The sequence below is a fragment of the Muntiacus reevesi genome, chromosome 13 (genome assembly GCF_963930625.1).
Source record: "Muntiacus reevesi chromosome 13, mMunRee1.1, whole genome shotgun sequence".
Lineage (NCBI taxonomy): Eukaryota > Metazoa > Chordata > Mammalia > Artiodactyla > Cervidae > Muntiacus > Muntiacus reevesi.
The window spans coordinates 22,170,537-22,190,612 of record NC_089261.1 but is presented as its reverse complement, the minus strand read 5'-3'; the positions used below and the strand labels follow the sequence as shown (position 1 = coordinate 22,190,612).

At 53.5% G+C, this 20,076-nt stretch overlaps 1 protein-coding gene across 16 annotated transcripts in view; it reads left to right on the top strand.

Moving 5' to 3' along the window:
* The first annotated feature begins 660 nt into the window (after positions 1 to 660).
* NCOR2 (nuclear receptor corepressor 2) overlaps positions 661 to 20,076 on the top strand; it is a 232,076-nt gene continuing 212,660 nt past the window's right edge. For 15 of the 16 annotated variants that reach the window (XM_065904620.1, XM_065904624.1, XM_065904623.1 and 12 more), the window contains exon 1: positions 712 to 797. The gene's annotated coding sequence lies outside the window, so the exon portion shown is untranslated. Of the gene's footprint in view, positions 798 to 20,076 lie in introns of all 16 variants that reach the window. The other variant, XM_065904616.1, reaches the window with a different exon arrangement.

Here is a 20,076-nt window from a genome sequence, read left to right as displayed (position 1 = left end):
GCTCCACCGCGTGTGTCCCCTCGCATCTGTGTGGGTCCCTCAAAGGTCCTGTGTGTGGCCCTCCTCGTACGCCCCCTGCCTATTCACTGGTCACTCCAGAGTTAGACTGATAATTTAATAGCTGGAACGCGATTATACTTCGAGTGAAGTATCTGGGGCTGGGGAAGAGGAGGGCGCACGGCCCACAGGAGGAGGAGGGGGCGGGATGGGGAGGCGCTTTCCCCCTCCTTCCTCCTTCAGGGAGCTGCTAAAAAGAAACTCGGCGTCGCGCCCAAGCGTGTGTGTGTCTGTGTGGCGGCGTGTGCACGCGCGAGTGGGTGCGCGCAGGCCCGGGGGAGGCGACGTGGGCCCTTTAAGGAGCCCGAGGGGGCCGGGCCGGGGCGCGTCGGTGCGGGCGGGGAGCCAGGAGCCGGGAGGCCGAGCCGCCGCCTCCCGGGCTCCCGCCCCGCCCCCTCCTCCCCCTCCCGCCGCCGCCGCCGCCGCCGCCGCCACCGCCGCCACCGCCGCCGCCGCCGGGGAGCGGAGCCGCGGGCAGGCCGGGCCGCATCGGAGCCCAGTGTCCGCCCGCGCCCCGCCCGAGCCGTGCGCCCGCGTCCTGCGCCCCCGCGATGCGCGCCAAGTTGCGGCCCGGGGACCCGGGGCTAGCGCCCTAGGAGGCGGCGGCGGGAGGATCGCGCCCCGGCTGGAGGCCGGGCCTGCTGCGCGCCCCCAGCCCGATCTGCACCGCCACTTGCCTGAGCGCCCGGGCGGCCCGAGCGCGCCCCGAGCCCGGGCGCCACCGCCGCCACCTCAGCGAGGTGAGTTGGGGCCGGGGGTCCCTGTGGAGGGCCGGGGTGAGGCGCGGGGCGCGCTTCCGGGGAAATCGGGGAAGATCGGTCGGCGCACGCGGCGGAGTTGGCGGGGCCCCTGCACTCCCGAGTTGGCGCTCTCGGGGGGTGGCCTGCTGGGGAGCGAGGCGCCCCACAGACACTGCGGCCCGCGTGCGTGGGGGTGCCGGGGAACTTAGGGGAACTCCAGCTCCCCTGCGAGGGGACGGGAAGGAGGGAAGTGGCGTGGGGGGTGGGCGGACGGGGGGGTGCCGTGGAACTGCGCAGGACAGCCCCCCACCGTGTGCCACAGCCCTGGGGGCATGGCCGCCATGCGCCTCCCTCCTCTCCAAGCAGCCCTGGACTTGGGGGGTGACACTGCGCCTTATTTTCCAGCGGTCAGTGCAGCTCGTGGGTGCCCCTGGAGATGGCACCCTCGGCTCCCCGGCCTGGCTGCTGTAGAAGGCGCCTGGGAGAGGTTCCCGCCACGGGGGGCGGGGGGCTTCTGGCGTGGCCGCTCCTGGGCGAGGGGTCCGAGCTCTGGGTCGGGGTCCCCGGGGAGAGGCGCCCCTTGCTGCCCCCTCCCCCGTGGGCCGGTGTTCCTGGTGTCTGGGCCTGCCTCCCGCGGCTGGTGACGCCTCATGGGGCCGCCTCCTGGTCCCTCCCCCGGGCTGTGCGGATACTTGGGATGCCACTAGTTTGGGAAGTTGGAATTCAGAACTGATCCCACTTGGGCTGGACCCGGAGGCCCCCGGTCCTAGTGCTGGGGGAGCACCCCCGGAGACTTGGCGGGGAGTTGAGGGGAGAGACCCGTGGGGCGCGCCTTCCCCACCCCGGACGCTTGCAGGAAAAAGCTCGAGGGAGCGAGAGAGGTCTAGGCGGGCGGGCAGGCGAGACACGCTGTACCTGTGAGCTGCTGTCGCCCGGACTTAATTAGCGTGGGGCGCCCGGCGTTATTTTTACATTGTAGGTTTATTTTTTTGGAAGCGAGGGCCCTCCAGCCGCCTGTCGCGCGCTCCGGCTCTCTGAGGGTCTGGTGCAGGCAGCGGAGGCGGATCTGTGCTGTCGGCTCAGCCTCCTCGCTTCCTCCCCCTCCTCCTCCCCCCCTGTTGGTGAGAACTGGTTTTATTATGATTTTTTTTTTTTCCCCTTTTGCAGATTTGGAGGAAGGATGTGTGAGGGAGGCAGGGTGGAGGGAAGGGGAGAGGAGCCCTGCAGGCTGGATGAGGGAGTTCTGGGCTTGTTGGGGTTTGTGTTATCCGTGGCCTTGACTTTGCCCTTTTTAAGCCAGATCTGGGTCCCCGCGGTTGCTTTGATAGAAGGGGTTCTCCGGGCCTGGAGTGAGCTGGGAGGACGTCCCTGGGCATTGTTATGTACCTCGTGGTGGGTGGCCTTTTTTTTTTTTTGGATTGAAGTGTAGGGGGAGAGCCCTCTGAGAAAGTAAGAGACCTTGAACCCGGGGAGCTGAACCATTCACAGCCGGCTCTTGCAACGTATCGCCTTTGGTGGGAATCACACTTTTGCCACTACTGGCGGTGTGACTCTGGACAAATTACTCAACCTCCCTGTGCCTCAGGCTTCTCATCTGCAAAGTGGGATGATAATAATAATACCGAGTTTAGAGGGTTGTTGTGAGAACCGAGGGTGGAAATACATAGAAGGTGCTTGTATATGTATCACCATTTACTGTTGTTATTATTATTCCTGAGTTCTAAAACTTGGTCTTTACTCCAATGGCCTGGAAATTTGATGGGAAGGGGCGGCCGTGCATTTTGCCAGAAGATGTGGTGAAGGGAGAGGGACTTCTTTGCAACCCACCCCCCAACCCCTTGACTTTTCCCCATGAGGACAGAGAGGGGCAGGCGGCGCCTTCAGCCCACTGAACAGATGCACAGACTGAGTCCGGCTGTGGGATTCACGCTGGGGCCGGCCGCTGGCGGTGAGCGAGGAATCGGAGGCGGCGGTGGCGGCGGCGGCGGCTGCTAGGGCATCCCGGGCGCTGTCTGGCTTCCTCGCGCCGGCTGCCTTGTCTTTGCTTGGAAATTTACCACCGCCGCCGCCGGGTGCCCGGGGAGTCTGCGGTGCCCAGACGTGGAGGCGGGTACCCAGCGGGCCCCAGCCCCCGCCTCTTCCCACCGAGCTATTTACGCTTGCTCTGGGATCAATACTATTGATAAAGCCATGTAAATGGTAATGTGGCTGTCAGGCCCTGGTGAGGGATGGAGACCCCCTCGAGGGGCAGCACGCACCCTCCCTCCTTCCCTCAGCGAGGGTTTGGCTATGTGGGAAGGATTTATTTGGCATAATCCGTTCTTTTTTCCCCAATTAATAATACTCATACCACCACCTAAAGATTTCTGAGGGCTCTGCAAACACGAATTTAGCTGCATGAAAGGCCCTAGCAAGGAAGGCTTGATTGTTCTCCCGGCATGGGGGTTGGGGGGATTGGCCAGGCTCACACTGACCCGCTGGCTGGCGTTGGAAAGAGGCCCCAGGAGTCCCGGCCCCCAGCCTCTTGCCATTCAGGCTGGATGGAGGCTGCCTGGACCTGATCCCCTCTGACTGCCAGGTGGTTGGTGGTGGGGTACCTTGTGCTGTGTTCCCAACCCGGCAGTGGGTGGAAAAGTTGGTTCACTCTGAGAATTTTTTTTCTCGCGGGCTGGGGCGGGGGAGTTGGGGAGTGCTGCTAGGCATAACCCAGCTGGAGGGGTCTCCTTTCTGTAAGAAGCAGAGATGCTCCAGCAAGAGACCTGGAGCTCTCACCCCATCCTTCCAACAGCTCTCTGAACCGTAAATCCCCCACATCAAATGCTGCCTCTGACAATAGGGGGCTGAGAGCTTTTATTTGTGTGTGTTTTTCCCTCCTCCTCTATTTTCTCTTCATCTCTCTAATGCCAACAGCAGCCTCCCCAGGTGATACCTTCAAGACCAGACTCCCTGCCAGGGAAACAGTTTGGAGGAACTGGTCATTTCTGCCCTGGCCCAGGGAAGGGGACCAGGAGGGGACGGGAGCCTGGGTTGCCTGCTTGGGGAGGGCCAGGCTGCCCAGGGTCAGGCCAGGGGAGTCCTCTTAAAAAGCTTCTTCCATGAGTGGGTATGTAGAGTCCCCCGAGGAAGTGAGGCTTAGGAAAGGTCATCATTTTTGGAGGATCCTTGGAGGTGGGGAAGGGACTTTACAACCTGTCAAGTGAAGTTTTGGTTCAGGAGCTGAAAAATACTAAATATGATTTAATAATCCAATAATAACAGTCAACATATATAAAGTGCTTACTATGTGCCAGGTCCACCTTCATCAGGAATCTGTTTACTATTCATTATTGCGCTGTGAGGTCAGGGCTCATATCATCCTATTTTATGGGTGGTGAAATGAAGCAGAGAGGTTAGGTGACTTGCCCAAGGTCACACAGTTTGGATGTGGAAATAAGAATTAAGACCTGGGATTACTCATGGTCGCCTTGGTACAGCAAGAATAAACATACTGCAGACCTGCTCAGTGGAGCTGCCAGAGAAGACAGGAAGAAAGAAATGATGTTTCTTATTTGAGCAGCACCTATAGATCTTTGCCCTGCGGGGCTGGAGACTAAGAACTTGTTCTCCCCAGGATTCGGGGAGGGGGACAGTGCCAGAAGCAGGTCTGAAGTTCCTTTGAAGTCTCATTTTATCTTAAACATTCATGCAAATTTGGCATTCGCTGTGGCGACAGGGCTGTGTTTATTTTGAAATGAAAACATGGTTTTGAATTATTTAGCATGGCGTATTATGGGACTCCAGAAAACTGCATCAGATGAGCTCCTGCTAGCTGGCGGGCAGCCCTGGGGTTCTTTGTAGCTGGAGACCTTGAGAAGTCCTGGGGCGGATGACAGCTTTTTCCGGTTTTACAGATGAGGGCGCAGGTCAGAGGTGCCAGGCCAGCCCCAAGGTCACAAGGTAGTGTGCCTTTCTTATGATGATCAAAATCATCATCATTGTCTTTCTTTTAGTCAAAAGTGAGGCTTTTCTGCCTGGGCACTTCCCCACCACCACACCCAGGGGGAGGGAACTTGGGAACTTTCGGTTCATAGATCCGTAAAGAATCATCCTAAACCAACAGCAGAGGACAGTCTGGGAGTGTTTTGTCTGAGATTCGCACCACTGATCATTGCAAAGTTCCAGTGAGTTGCCGCCCCGGCTTAGCCATGTGCAAGCAGAGTGCCCTGGGACTGATCCCTGACCCCCTGAGAGTGTGGGCGCCCTGGTCTGTACAATGGGCATATTACCCACTAGGGCCGTGGGGTAGGGGGAGAGGATTAAAGGGCAGAAAGCTAGAGCATTTAATGTTTAATGGGTTTAATGTTCAGCTCTTCAGTTTCTAGTTGTGTGATTCTGGATGGGTTATTTAACTTCTCTGGGCCTCAGTTTGCTTATCTCTAAAATGGGGATGATGATTCTACTTCTGGTTTTATTGTTATGAGGACTCGATGGATGTCATGATATATCATAGGAGCTGTTGTTATTTTGCCCCTCCCTCCTGCTTCCACCGTTGGAGAGGGGAGGCTTCCACCGTGTAGAATTTTTGTTCAATCTAGGTCCTCACTGACGGGCTGGTTGGATGCAAGCTATTCTTCTTTCTAAAAGGCTGCTGGGAAGAATCTTATGGAATAATCTCTTCACTTGAACCTCACGCCTGGGCTTGTTGCTCTCTGGAGGCAGCAGGCTCCTCTCCTGTCCGACTGGTTGGTGATTCCCAGATCTGCCCAGGTTGACCTGGGCCCTTGAAGGCCAAGGTTTTCTGTTCTGCTTTTAATTCCCCAGTGCCTGCTGGGAACTGAAGTTGAAGGGCTCAGGCAGCCTGGAAAGTGGGGGGAAGACTGATGGGGAGGACACGGGGAGTCTCCTGGGGAAGGGCTGAGCTTCCCCTTACCCCTGGGGATGGGGGGTGGTTCTCAAAAGGGCTCCTTTGAATCAGATCTGGCTCAAATCCTGCTCCCCTCCGTTAAAAGCCTTTTGGCCTCAGTTTTCTTATCCTTAAATGGGGGAGTGGGATGTGCAAAATAACACCCCTGGGAAGACCATCTAGGGCTGCACTGTCCCGGCACTCCTGGTAATGGTGGGGAACGTTCTGGACCTTTGCTGTCCCCTAACCATGAGGCGGGCTTCCCTGGTGGCTCAGACGGTAAAGAATCCGCCTGCAATACAGGAGACCGGGTTCGATCCCTGGGTCGGGAAGATCTCCTGGAGAAGGGAATGGCACCCCACCCCAGCATTCTCGCCTGGAGAATCCCATGAACAGAGGAGTCTGCTGGGCTACAGCCCATGGGGTCACCAAGAGTCGAACGTGACTGAATGACTAAGTGCACATATACACATGTGCAACCACTGGGTATGTGTGGCTTTTGAGCCTTGAAATGTGGCTAGTGCCGACTGAGCTGGTGATTTTATTTCATGTTAATTAACTTATATTTTAAAAGCCACATGTGGCTGTGTCTGATGGCTGCCCTGATCAGAAGGCCCGAGACTGGATGATGAAACAAGATTCAGTGTATGGGAGCAGGGCCTGACTCTCAGCAGCTGATTTTTTTCCTTTCGTGTGTTTTTTCTCTGCCCGGAGCCACCGGAGCCTTGTCATCTTGGAGGGACACTCCACATTCTGTGATCCTGTTTCCCAGCAAAGCCTGAGGCTCTCCCGGGTGCTGGCCTGGACTCCACAGCCCTCTGTCCACTTTCCCTTGCCCACCTTCCTCATGTTCCCACCTCCTCCTGTCCTGCCAGCCTCTGGGGCAGCTCTGTCCAGGAGACCTTTCTGAAATGGTGCGAATGTTCCAGACCTGTCCTGCATGCCCAGCACCTTAACCACTCCCCACAGATGGCGCTGAGCGCCTCAAATGAGGCGAATGCAACCTAGGATTGGAATGTTATTTACTACTTGATTTGAATACATTTAAAATGTGATTTTCCCAGTGGCTCAGCAATAAAGAACCTGCCTGCCAATTCAGGAGACGCGGGTTCGATCCCTGGGTTGGGAAGATTCCCTGGAGAAGGAAATGGCAACCCACTCCAGTATTCTTGACTGAAAAATCCCATAGACAGAGTGGCCTGGCAGGCTACAATCTGAAGGGTCTGTAGAGTCGGACATGACTGAATGGCTGAGCATCCACAAAATATGACTAGTGGGCTTTGCTCCTCTTAGGCAACTTGACGATACAGCCTTGCCTTCTCTGTTTTCTTTTTTTTTGTCTTGTGGCTTGTGGGATCTTAGTTCTCCGACCAGGGATCGAACCTGGGCCCCTTGTGGTGGAAGCACAGAGTCTTAACCACCCGACCGCCAGGGAAGTTCCCCTTCTTTCTTGACTCAGGGCCAAATGCCAGAATTCAGGCCACTGACTAGACGTTATCACCCTTTCTGGTCCTACCAGGCCACCACCCCTGAGACTGGGGAGCTGGCTCAAGTGTCCCCTACTTCCTCTCCTGACTGTCATTTCTGCAGCATGGGAGGTAGCCAGGTCTGTGCAAAGTGTGGGCAGCTCCCACTGGAGGCTGAGTTGAGGTTCATGAGTCTTGGACTCAGGCTCAGAAGAATCTCAGGTTTGTAGAGATGATGGTCCTACTCCTACCTTGTCTGTGTCCACACATGCAGATACGTTGAGCAGGCCTGCTTCCCATAGGGGCTGTCCTGGTCTGTACTTTTTTCCTGCTATGAATTAACACATTATGCATGTCTTTCCATGTTGATAACAATTAGATTAACTTTGGGTGAGGAGACAGCATTGCTTTTTATCTGTCATTTGAAAAATACAGAAAACCCCAAAAATGATACACTCCTAGGGCTTCCCTGGTGGCTCAGCAGTAAAGAATTCGCTTGCCAATGCAGGAGACACAGGTTTGATCCCTGGGTCGCGAACATCCTCTGGAGCAGGAAATGGCAACCCACGCCAGTATTCTTGCCTGGAGAATCCCATGGACAGAGGAGCCTGGCGGGCTCTACAGTCTATGGGGCTGCAAAGAGTCAGACACGACTTAGTGACTAAGCACTGACAATGTACTCCAACCCTGCCACTTGCTTTGGGCTTTATAAAAACCTATTTTAATAAAAGAAAAAGCATGGGCCTGGTAAAAAAATTAAAACAGAACACAGGAGGTGTCGAGGGAAGTCTCCTTCCTGTTCCTGGCCTTCTGTCTGCGTCCCCCGAGGCAGATACCCACGGGTACGGTTTCCTCTCGGAGATACTCCGGCCATATGTCCGCCTCACAGGGACATAGATGTGTGTGTTCCCGTTAAAAACAAGCACACACATGGTATCACACCATATTTATGTCTTACTTTCCTCCTTTAAATTATAATACATCTTGATTTATTCTGAAATATATAGAGAGCCGGGGTTCACAAACTACGGCCCGCAGGCCAAATCCAGCCCACCTCCTGTTTTTATATGCCCAAGCTGAGAATGGTTTTTACATTTTTTTGATGGTTGGAAAAAAAAAAGAATATTTTGTGACATGTGAAAGTAAGTGAAATTCAAATTTCAGCATCTGCTGTCAAGTTTTATTAGAATGCAGCTATTCCTGGTGGCTCAGGTGGAAAAGAATCTGCCTACAATGTGGGAGGCCAGAGTTCGATCCCTGGGTAGGGAAGATTCTCCTGGAGTAGGGAATGGCTACCCACTCCAGTATCTCGCCTGGAGAATCCCACAGATAGAGGAGCCTGGCAGGCTACAGTCTATGGGGTTGTAAAGAGTTGGACATGACCGAGCGACTAACACATGCTCATTCATTCGTGTACAGTCTGTGGTTGTTTTTGAGGTGTAGCTGCAAAATTGAGGAGTTATGACAGAGGCCAGAAGGCTGAAAAATGATGGAATATTGGTTCTCTTGCCCTTTACATTTGCCGACCCCCGATAGCTATCATGTTCTTTTTAGCTTCAGCATAATCTTCCAGGGTCATGTGAAACTGGGGCCCTTAAGAGGGTTGTGAGTTTAAGGGTCACATCAAGTGGGCCCTAAAACCCCTTGTTCTGGAGACTTCTCTGGTGGTCCAGTGGTTAAGAATCCTGCCTTAGAATGCTGGGGATGTGGGTTCGATCCCTGGTCAGGGAACTAAGATCCTGCATGCCATGGAGCAACTAAGCCCACATACCACAACTACTGAGCCTGCGCCACAGCTAGAGAATCCGTGCACTGCAACAAAAGATCCTGCGTTAAAAAAACAAAACAAAAACAAAGCAAAACAAAAGATCCTGTGTGTTGTAACAAAGACCTGACACAGCCAAATAAATAAATAAATATTAAAAACAAAATGAAAACAGCAAACAACCCTTATTCTTGCCTGGCTCGCTGTTCTTGCTGAGTTATGCTGATGCTATTGTAGAATGCAATAGGAAAGTGGGGACGGTTAAGGCAGCTGACTTTTGACATGGATTTTTGGGTTCTTAAATGATGTTTGAGGCTATAATCTCTTCTGTCCAGGACTGAAGAATTGCTATAACACCTGGTGCTACATAGTTTTCATACTTTTTGCAAAGTCACTTTAGAACCCATCTTGTTTCCCTCTTTGCTTTGGCCACTAGGAAGCTTAGAGCCACAGTTTGCTGCGTGCCTTCAGCAGTCTAATCTGGTTTGTGTTTTGGACTTCATCCTGATTTCAGATTGGTTCGTCCCTGATTTTTCTTCTTGGGCTTGCTCTCTGAATTTTATCTTATCATATGCATTCCTAAAAGTTGTCTCAGTTCTTGAAGGGTGAGCTGGAGCAGACAGGAGCAAAGAAAAGGGAAAACACTTGCAAGATGTTTCCATGTTTGTTCCTCCTGAGAGCCTGTGGGGGTGGGGGTGGGGGTGGGGTGGGTGATTTCCTGATGGATAATTCTAGGGGAAGCCAAAGTCTGGCCCCACGGAGTGTTTTAACAAAGGCCATACCCAGGGCAAGAACCTGGGTCATTGGGTGTCCATCTTGGGATGGGGCTTTGGCTTCCCAGGTGATTCTAGTGGTAAAGAATTAACCTGTCAATGTTAGAGACACAGGAAAGCTGGATTCAATCCTTGGGTCGGGAAGATCCCCTGGAGGAGGTGTGGCAACCCACTTCAGTGTTCTTGTCTGGAGAATCCCGTAGACAGAGGAGCCTGGTGGGCTATGGTCCATAGGATTGCACAGAATCAGACGTGACTGAAGCGACTTAGCACACACTTACGCCTTGGGTTGGACTCTGGAAGATGACAGTCAGTAACCTGGAAGGTGAAATATCCCTATCGGAGGCCCCGGGGCCCTTGTGAACCACTTGGCCTGAAGGAAGGCCCTAGAATCGGATAGGTGACACCTAGCACTCCCCGGTGGAGTGTCATTTCCGTCTGCGCTGTAGCCAGGGCCCAGGGATTTTGGAATTGTTGCCGTAGCAATGCTGAGGGTGTGTCGACACTTAGGGGCCTCTGGGCTCTTGTTCCAACCTTGGCGCTCTGCTGATGCTTTTGGATATTTCTGCTTCCTTCTGTTGACCCTGGGATATTTCTCTGAGCTGGAAAGGAAGTGGGGGGAGAAAGTAAGCCACGGGTAGAAGGAGATGAGACCACAGCCAGCTGCCCACTGGAGTGCACATGTGGGTATATTTCCCAGGGACTCACGGGGCTGACTCTCTGCCTCCTGTCTCCTGGGCTTGGCTTGTTTTTCGGTTACTCGTGTTTGGGTTTTAGGGCTTGTGAATGGGAGCTCAAATGAGCCATGGGGCAGAGTCCAGTGTCTGGCTGTGCAATGCAATCTAGGACAAGTAACGGAGCCTCTGTATGTAGTGCCTTAGTTTATCCACCAGGGAAAATGGGGTGATGAGTGCACACGACCTCAGAGGGTGTGGTGAGGCAAAGGGAGCTAAGGGGCCATTGGAGGCTTGAGTTAGTCCAGCAGGCCCTGTCCTTGCCCCTCACTTTCCTGTCTGCAGCTCTTAAAGCCATGGAGCCCATCCTAGGGCTAGGCAGGCAGATCCAGCAGCCTCCTTTTACATTGTTCACGGATGTCCTAAAGGGGCTTCAGAACTCCTCTGTCCCAAAATGGACCTGCGGTTCCCCTTTGCCCCCAGACTCCCAGCCTGAGCTTGCTCCCGGAGTGTGGGGCCAGGCCAGAGACCTGGGGGTCATCCCTGCTGCCCTCTCGCCCACTCAGTGCCTGCAGAAACCTCCATTTGTCCTGCCCCCACAGTCTGTCCTGTGGAAGCAGCTGCGGGGTGGGGCCACTGGGGCAGTGCCCTGACCTTACTCAGAGCCCCGTGAGCCCGCAGGGCTTCCCAGCACTGCTTGCCTGAAATCCAGGCCCTTCTCACTGCCTTGGAGGCCTGTCTCCCCAGCTGCCCACTGACCTCTGACCTCCCCTTGGCTGGCCACCCCTGCAATTAACTGTGTGCTATGTTGGAGTGGTGGGGCACTTCTAGCCAGGCAGGTCTGGAGGGATGAGTGGCAGGGGAGTGAATTTTTCTCTGTGGCCTGGGGGTTCCTCTTTGGGAGATGCTGGCAGCCAGAAGTCCCTGAGGCCAGGCCCAAAGGTGCACATGGCGGGGACCCCATGAGGAGGGGCGTGCCTCGAGGGCCCCTGCTTGTCCTCACGCTGAACTCCGGTGCCCGCCACAGACCCTCTGGGAGCATCGCCCAGCGCTGTGGTGCTGTCTCCGTGGCCATGGCAACCGCCTGGCACCGAGGCCCTGCTCGTTAGGCTAACGAGGCAAGCCTGCTGGGCCGAGGTGGGGGGCCGGGGACGTGCTGCCCCGGGGCTTGGCGGGGTTTGTCTGCCAGGCCACCAGGCCAGGAGTGGAGCAGGCCCTGGAAGATGCTGCAGAGGCTAGTGGGATCAGGGGTCCTCCAGGGTCCTGGGGGCTCAGGCTTGGTTGGCAGGGTGGGGTTCTGGTGGGAATTATGTGTGGTGGTAACTCCTGTGACCAATTCAACCAGGAAAGGATGAAATTGCGGGGAGAGATTGAGAGGCGCCCACTTTTTCCCACTGCATATACCCACTAATGCGATCTCCCATCCTCCTGTTTTATTTTATGATTTATCTTTTGGCCACGCCTCGAGGCATTTGGGATCTTAGTTCTCTGACCAAGGATTGAACCTGTGTCTCTTGAATTGGAAGCTTAGCATCTTAACCACTGGGGAAGTCCCCCTCTTGAGTATTTTTAACCATTTTCACTTTGGCCCACCTCTGCTGCCTACTCCATCTAAGCCACTGTACTGGGTGGAAGAGGGTCCCCTACCAGCACACCCACCTACTGCCCCCCCAACCTCCAAATTCATGTGCTTCCCTGAACCTCAGAGGGAGGCCTTATTTTGAAATAGGGTTGTTGCCGAGGTAATTAGTTAAGATGAGGTCATGTTAGAGTAGGATGATCTTACATGCAATAATTGGACTGGTGTCCTTAAAAGAAGAGAAAGCCATGTGAAGATGGAGGCAGACACTGGAGTGATCCATCTACAAGCCAAAGAATGTTGAGGATTGCTGGTTAGATCCATGGAACAAATTCCCTGCCTAGAGGAAGTAAACAACCTACCCGACACCCTGATTTCAGACTTCTGACCTCCATAACTGTGAGAGAATAAATTTGTATTATTTTAGGCCACCTAGTTTGCGATCATTTGGTAGAGCAGCTCCAGGAAACTAATAGAGCTCCCATCATCCCATCACTTGCTGGGACTATTGCAGTAGCCTCTTCACCAGTCAGCCTGATCATATTCCCCACATGGCAGCCAGGGGGTTTTGTTTTAGACCTGTCCCTCCTGTGATCAGAGCCCTCCCATCTCAGGCAGCATAAAAGCCAACTCTTAATTATTTATTTTCTTCTTTTGGCTGCACCACGAAGTATGTGAGATCTTCGTTTCTCCACCAGGGATTGAACCTGTGCCCCCTGCATTGGAAGCTTTAACCACTGGGCCATTGGGGAAGTTCCAAAAGTCAACTCTTTATCTTGCCCACAGGTCCCTGCGCAGTCTGCTGCCCCCTCCCCATTCCCTTTCAGATCTGTTCCCCTGATCTGAAACCAGCCACACTGGCCTCCTTGCGGAATTCACTGACATGCTCCTGCCTCAGTGCCTTTGCACATGCTCTGCCCACAGCACTCTCCCTCCAGGTGTCTGTGTGGCTGGCATCATTCCTTTGCCATCTTCGCTCAGCGGTCACCTTTACTGTGGGTCCTTCTCTGGGCATCTTATTTAAAATTGCACCTTCTCCACCTCAAGCCCTCTCCTCTCCTCCTTTAGTTGTTTTTTAGCATGTGTCTCCTTTTGATGAGCTGTGGTTTCATCTGTTCAAAGTGCTGTTGGCTGTCACCCCTGCTAGAATGCATGTTCCAGAAGGCAGGGACTTTGGTCCACATTCACTGCTGTATCCCGGTTCTAGAACACCTCTGGACACACAGTAGGTGCTCAATAAATGTGTCGACTGTCAGGTGCTGGCTAGGCATGGCCTGACCTGGCATCCCACTGCAGGATGTTTTGGGACCTGAAGTTGTCTCTCTGTCCCTGCGTCTGATACCTTTTCCCTCATCTGAGACCCGCTTCCAACTCACCACAGGACACCACCACTCCCCAAAGCCCTGGACCTTCAGCTACTCCCTCCCTGTCTCTCTTGTGGGTGGTCAGGATGGTCCTCTGCAGAGCGGAGCTGGTTGCTCTGGAGAGGCTGGGGTTTAGGATAATAATAATAAGGTCCTGGCTACTCCAGGCCTCAGTTTTCCCCATCCATGAAATGGGCACGATCAGATCAGTGGTCTCTCGAGACTTTTAGTGGGGTTAAGTGAGGTGACACATGCAGGGGCTTACTGGCACTGAGAGCTCAGAGAAAGACTTGAGTTCAATTGGTATTTGGTGGCATTGGCATTTTCAATTTGCTGTGTGGATGTTTCCTTTGCTGTTTTTTTTGGAGGAGGGATGAAACATCATAGCTGGACGACTCCAGGTGCCTGGGGGACTTTAAGCCGGTGTTCCCTCGGGTGGGTGGCCTCTGGATATTCTTGTGACCTGGGACAGCTCCTTCCTGGCTCTGTACACCCCGGACCCCGTCCCAGGAAAGGGAGTCCTGTGCTTAGGGGTGGGGATGGGGGAGGTGTGAGGGGAGCACTCCCAGGGCCTAGAAGCCTGTCTGCTGTTCAATGAGAGAGAAGACCCCAAGTAACTCCACGAAACCCAGGGACGGGAGGACCCCTTCTCCCTTTCTTGGACTGGATTCTTCTTTTGCTCCGAGCCTCAGTTTCCACATCTGAAAAATGGAAGTAAGTGTCCTCCCTGCCTCCAGGAGGGGTAGGGTAGATTAGGGCACCTAGGGTGTCATCAGTGATGGTGACCTTCCCTGGACAGGTGGTGTGCATGCCGTCTCCCTCCTTGAATTCCTTGTTTGGTCTCTCTGCAGGGCTCGGGGGTTGGAGGTAGAGTCTGAGTTGACAGAGGCTTTCCGGGCAAGCTCACTGCATGCTGTTTCATATTAGCTCATTTAAGCCTCCCAATAATGAGAGCCTCACAATGACCACAATCACACTTGTGGTCAGAACTTAATTTCCCTGTTTAATGATGGGGAAGTCAAGGCACAGAGAGGTGATGTCATTGGTTCAGGGCACACAGCCTGTAAGCCCCTTCCTTGGTGTGTGGTTGTCGTGAGGAACATCTGGCCTTTCTTTCTATCTCCCTTGCCCCCGCCCCTGGACTGTGGACCCTGGGGACTGGCCCTGGGTGCCTTGGCCTGGCCTGGCCCGACCCCCTTGAGGTCACCCTCTCAGGCTCCCTGCAGGCTTCTGGGCTCTGCCTTGCAGGAAGCTGACCCCACTGTCGAGACTATAAATAGCAGCCGCAGCAGCAGGCAGGAAGCTGCTCATGGCACCTGGGCTCTGGCTGCCGTCCCCTTGCTGCAGCGCCTCCTGGAACTGAGCTTCTCCTGGTGGAAATGCCAAGGTGGAAGCATGTGTGCATCCCAGGCGTTGCTCTGCAGGTTTACTGTGTGACCTTTGGGCCCTCCCTGCCCTCTCTGTGCCCCTGAGCCCCTGGCCATGTGTCTGGGATGCCTCTTACGTGCCCTTATGCCTGGGCCATAAAGAGTGTCTCCCGGGTGTTTGGATGGCAGCCAGGGAGGTGTGGAGGGCTTGGTGGGTGGTTTGACATAGTGGGGGTAATTTTTTCCTTGGAGGGGAGATAAGTGGGAGGAAGGCATTGATGGAGCCTGGAGAAGGGTGATGGGCCCTTTTTAAAGGGGTGGAACTGTCTGGAGGGTCCTGGCCTGGGAGATGGACCATGGGCGTGGACACTGGGCATTTGAGACCCATCTTGGGTTGCTGTGTAATTCTTGTACGACCTCTTTGGGCCTTGGCATCATCTTCCCAGATTTATCTGCCAGGAAAGAGATGCACAAAGGTTTTGAAGCCAGGAGACTCTGTCACTGTGTCCTCTATCATCTTTCACGTTGATGACTACTATGTCAATATCATTATGTGGGGTCATGGGACAGGGTTCACCTTGTCTCTGTCTGCACTGCCGGGTCCCTGGAGACCTGGCTCCAGTGTGGGGTCAGTGAGCTGTGGTCAGCAGGAGCAACGGGGAAAGGGTGCTGGCTCACTCCAGGGACGCCCCAGCTGTTCGTGCTGTTGGGTGCATTGGGTGGCCTGTTCCCTGGTCCCTCCTCACCACCCATGCCTGTCTCTAGCCGATACCAGCTGTGCAGTGAGGGCTTGGTCCTTGGGGCAGTTTTCCAAGTTTAAGTATCATGCTACAGGTCAGTGGTACCTTGCAAACTTTTCGTTTTCCCAGGGGATAGGTGCTTTGTTAATGCCAGTGGTATTCTTGACCTAGAATGCAGGGTCGTGAAGAAGAAGGTTTAACAGGACGTCTTCCCTGTTACGGATCTTGCTGGAGTGGGAGATGTACGATAGGTTGATTTATGACTGGTCCCCGTCAAACCCACAAAAGTTGCCTGAGGGAATTGATGGGTGAGTTATTCATTGTCTTAGAGAAGTCTCTAGTGATAAGCCCTAGGGCTCCGCTTGATTCATATTTTCATCAAAGACTAGATTGAGCACCCTTGGGATATGTATTCACCATCCAGGTGACACGAAGGGGTATGCCTTCTCTTGCTGTGTAGGTGTGGGGAGACTGAGTCACGTGGACTCAGCAGTTGCCTCCTAGAGTTCAGGGTTTGTAGAGTGGGCCTATGGAGTGGTTCCCTCGAGCCCCAGAGATTTTTAGAGCCGGTGGCAAGGCAGATAGGTGATGGTCTCCTTCAAAGATCTGTACAACCTGAAATCCCGCAACCTGTGATTGTTCTGGGTTACATTGTCGTTCAGTCGCTAAGTCGTGTCCACTCTTTGCCACCCCATGGACTGCAGCACACCACGTTTCCCTGTCCTTCACTATCTCGCGGAATTTGCTCAAACTCATATCCATGGAGTCGGTGATGCTGCCCAGCCATCTCATCATCATGGCAACGGGGAATTAAGGTTGCAGATGGAATTAAGGATGTCAGTCATCCTTTGACCTTGAGATGGGGGTAGTTACTCTGGATAGTCGTGGTGGGCTCAGGGTAATCACAGGTGTCCTTATACGGAGGAGGCAGGAGATTTGAAGATGCTGTGTTCCTGGCTTTGAGGATCAAGGATGGGGCAGAGAGCTAGGAATACAGGCAGCCTTTAGAGTCCGAAATAACAAGGAGTGCATTCTCGTGGAGAACCCCCAGCAGGGGCACAGCCCTGCTAACGCCCTGATTTTCTCCCTGTTAGATCCATTGCGGACTTCTGACCTCCAGAACTACGAGATAATGAATTTGTGCTGTTTTAGGTCACCGTGTCTGTGAGCGTTTGTTACTGCAGCCAGAGGAAGCTCAAACAGAGCCTGCATCTTCCCTGAGAACGCCAGCAGCCAGGGCCAGCCCCGTCACTTAGGTCACGTGTGTCCCCGGCCACTAATAACCTTGGGATCAGACTGAGGGACACGGAGTGAAGACAGGAAGCTGCAAACCATAAAAAGGCTGTCCTGGAGGAAAAAATAAAATGCAAAGAGGAAAAGAAGTCTGGTAGTTCAGCGGTCAAGAGTCTGCCTATTGATGCAGCAGAGGTGGGTTCGATCCCTGGTCAGGGAACTAAGATCCCTTGTGTCTCAGGGCAGCTAAGCTTGAGCACCACAACTAGAGAACCCCATGCCTTGCAACTAGAGAGAAGGTCATGTACTGCAACTAAGTCCCGATGCAACCAAATAAATAAATATTTAAAAATTAAAAAAAAAAGGGCTACAACCAGGGAGATGGCCAGAGGTTTTGGAGCAGGAAAGGAATGGTGTGAGGTAGGGATGTTTGTGTGTTCTTTCTTTCTGTTTTTTCATTCCTTCCAATCCAGTGGGGGTACCTGGCTCAGATGAAAGGCCAGAGAAAACTCTGTGTCCCCAGCCTGTCCCCCACTGTGCTGAGTCGCAGATGATTCTCCTGGGTGGGGTCTCCCAAGGGGCAGGTGCTGAACCTTCTCGGAAGAGACGGGTGATGCCACACACTGCTTCCTTCTCGGCTTTATTGGAAAGAGGAAGAAGATGACCCACGCCTTCAGCCCCAAAGGCCTCTGGGCCGGCGTCCAGAAACCTGAAGCCTGCAATTAAATGAAACTGGATCCTTAGGTGGGGAGAGCTTCTCCAACCTGGGAGCGGAGGCACTGGAGACCAGGTCCTGGGGACCTGGCTGCTCGTGGATGGGCTATGTGGGGTCCAGGGGCAGTGAGGCTGCCATGGGGAGAGGGGAGAGGTGAGGAATGTTCTAGTCAGCCTTGGTCCAGGAGGCTGGGCTCCAGGGCACCAGCTACAGTGGCCACCTTTTTTAAAAAAAAAAATTTATTTGGCTGTGCTGGGTCTTAGTTGCAGCACATGGTGTTCAGTACCCTGACCAGGGATTGAACCCAGGCCTTGGGAGGATGGAGTTTGAGCTACTGGATCACCAGAGAAGTCCCAGGTGGCTGCCTTTTATTTCCCCTCGCCAAAAAAAAAAATTGCAGATGACTTTCTGGTCACCTGAGTCCCCTCCCCTGGAGACTACCACTTCTCCACTGAATATGTGCTCTTCTAAAAATGTTGTCACACTTGCAGGGGGTCTCTGCATGCTTTCCCGAAGGACCTAGGAGCCCTGTCTCATCTCTAGGCAGAAAAGATGCACGTGGCCCAGTCTTTCTGTGTGTGCCGCTCTGCAGTTTGCTACCAGAACGAGCTGTGGGACTCTGCCAGTTTTGTAGGTCAAAAGTGGCCGAATATCGACAGCTTTTATATAACTCAGACTAATAATTTCCTCTCCACACTGAGACAGGCAAGCAGACCGAAGTGGTTCTGAGCAGGGATTCTGATGGCGTGGGTTCCCACCCCCTCCATGGCCTCTTAGCAGCTGTGAGGCGTCGCCCTGTGCCTCAGTTGCCCTTTATGTACAATAGGGACTGAAGTAGTATGTGTTTTCTAGAATCGTTCTGAGGATTAAAAATGTAATACACAAGACTGTGTACCTACTGTGTGCTAAGTCGCTTCAGTCGTGTCCGACTCTTTGTGACCCTATGGTCTGTAGCCCACCAGGCTCCTCTGTCCATGGGATTTTCCAGGCAAGAATGCTGGAGTGGGTTGCCATGCCCTCCTCCAGGGGATCTTCCTGATCCAGGAATCAAACCCAAGTCTCCAATGGCTCCTGCGTTGCAGACAGATTCTTTACCACTGAGCCACCAGGGAGGCCTGTGTACCTATTACTATTATTTTTAAAAAATTCCCTGGTGGTCCTGCAGTTAGGACTCTGGACTCTCACTGCTGAGGGCCCAAGTTCAATCCCTGGTCAGGGAACTAAGATCCCACGAACCACAGAGCACAGTCAAAAAAATAAAAAATTAGGATTTTGTGGCTTAAAAAAAAATAGTTTTAAATTTTGTACTGGAGTATAGCCGATTAACAAACAATGTTGTGATAGTTTCAGGTGACCAGCAAAGGGACTCAGCCATACATATACATTTATCTATTCTGCCCCAACCCCGCTCCCCGTTCCAGGTTGCCACATAACACTGAGCAGAGCTCCATGTGCTATATGGGTCCTTGTTGGTGATCCACTTAAAATGTAGCAGTGTGTGATTTGTGACGTTTTGATGCAATTAGATCTCGTTGATGAATTTTAACTTCTGTAGAGATAGCATCTTGTCATGGTGATACAAGACACGTGATCAGTGTATTCCCTAGATGCTGCTAGGGTGGGTTGCAGTGTTTGGAGCTTCTCCAAGTGCCTCCAGGTGCTCACGCGCTGTTCTCCTCTGTGTATTCCTGGGAGTGAGACGGCCAGCTTGTGGCTCTCCTAGGTAATGCTGGCAGGCTCTGTAAGGGGGCTGCCCTGGCTGGCCTTCTGCGTTGGGGTGTAAGATCTTCCCGCAGCCAAGGCCTTGGGTAAGACGTGTGGTTTGACAGCTACCTTACAAAAAAGACTTTCTTGGTTTCTTTTTTGCATTTTTTTTGGTGGTGCTGAGTGACATGCCAGGTCTTAGTTCCCTGATCAGGGATCAAACTCGCAGCCCCTCCAGTGGAAGCATGGAGTTCTAACCACTGGACCAGAGAAGTCTCTTTCTTGGTTTTCAGAAGCAGAACAGATGTGTTCTCTATAAATTGGAAAATGAAGAAACCAAAAAAGCCTGCATATTAAAAAAAAAATGCAACCACATTCCCAACCCCCAGAGAGAGACTGTTGGCATTTTAGTGTCTGTGGGTTCGGATAGAAAGGACCAGTTCTGACCTTTGCTGCCTGGACGTGACCATGGGGAGAGGGAATGGGGAACTGTCTAGATTCTGCAGTCCCTTTTCTAGACCTGGCGGGTCAGAATTTTCAGGAATAGGGCGGGAGTCTGGCGGTACTGGGATGGGGCTTTGAGTCAGTTGGGCCTGGGCCCTGCCTCTGCCCTGCAGCCTCTGTGTGACACGGAACACAAAACCTCGCCTCTGTGACCTCGTCTTCTTGCAGGCTTTTGTGCATGCTCTAGGTGCTCAATTAATGCTCGAGTGAATGTAGCACCTCAGCATTTCTCGCCTGGGCATTGCTGATGTTCGAGGGTGGATGCTTCTATTTGGGGGCTGTCCTGGGCACTGTCAAATGCTTAGCATCATCCCTGGTCTTTACCCTTGGTACCCCCCACCCATCGTGATAACCAGAAATGATGGCAGAGGTTGCCCAGTGTCCCCTGGGGGAGGGGTGCACAAACACCCCCCAGGAAGCCTGTGGTACATGAGGGCTCTTAGGAGGGCAGAGAGGTCCTGTGAGGGAGTTTCCCTCGGAGTCTGTGTCCAGCATGTAGATTTTGTTCATTCG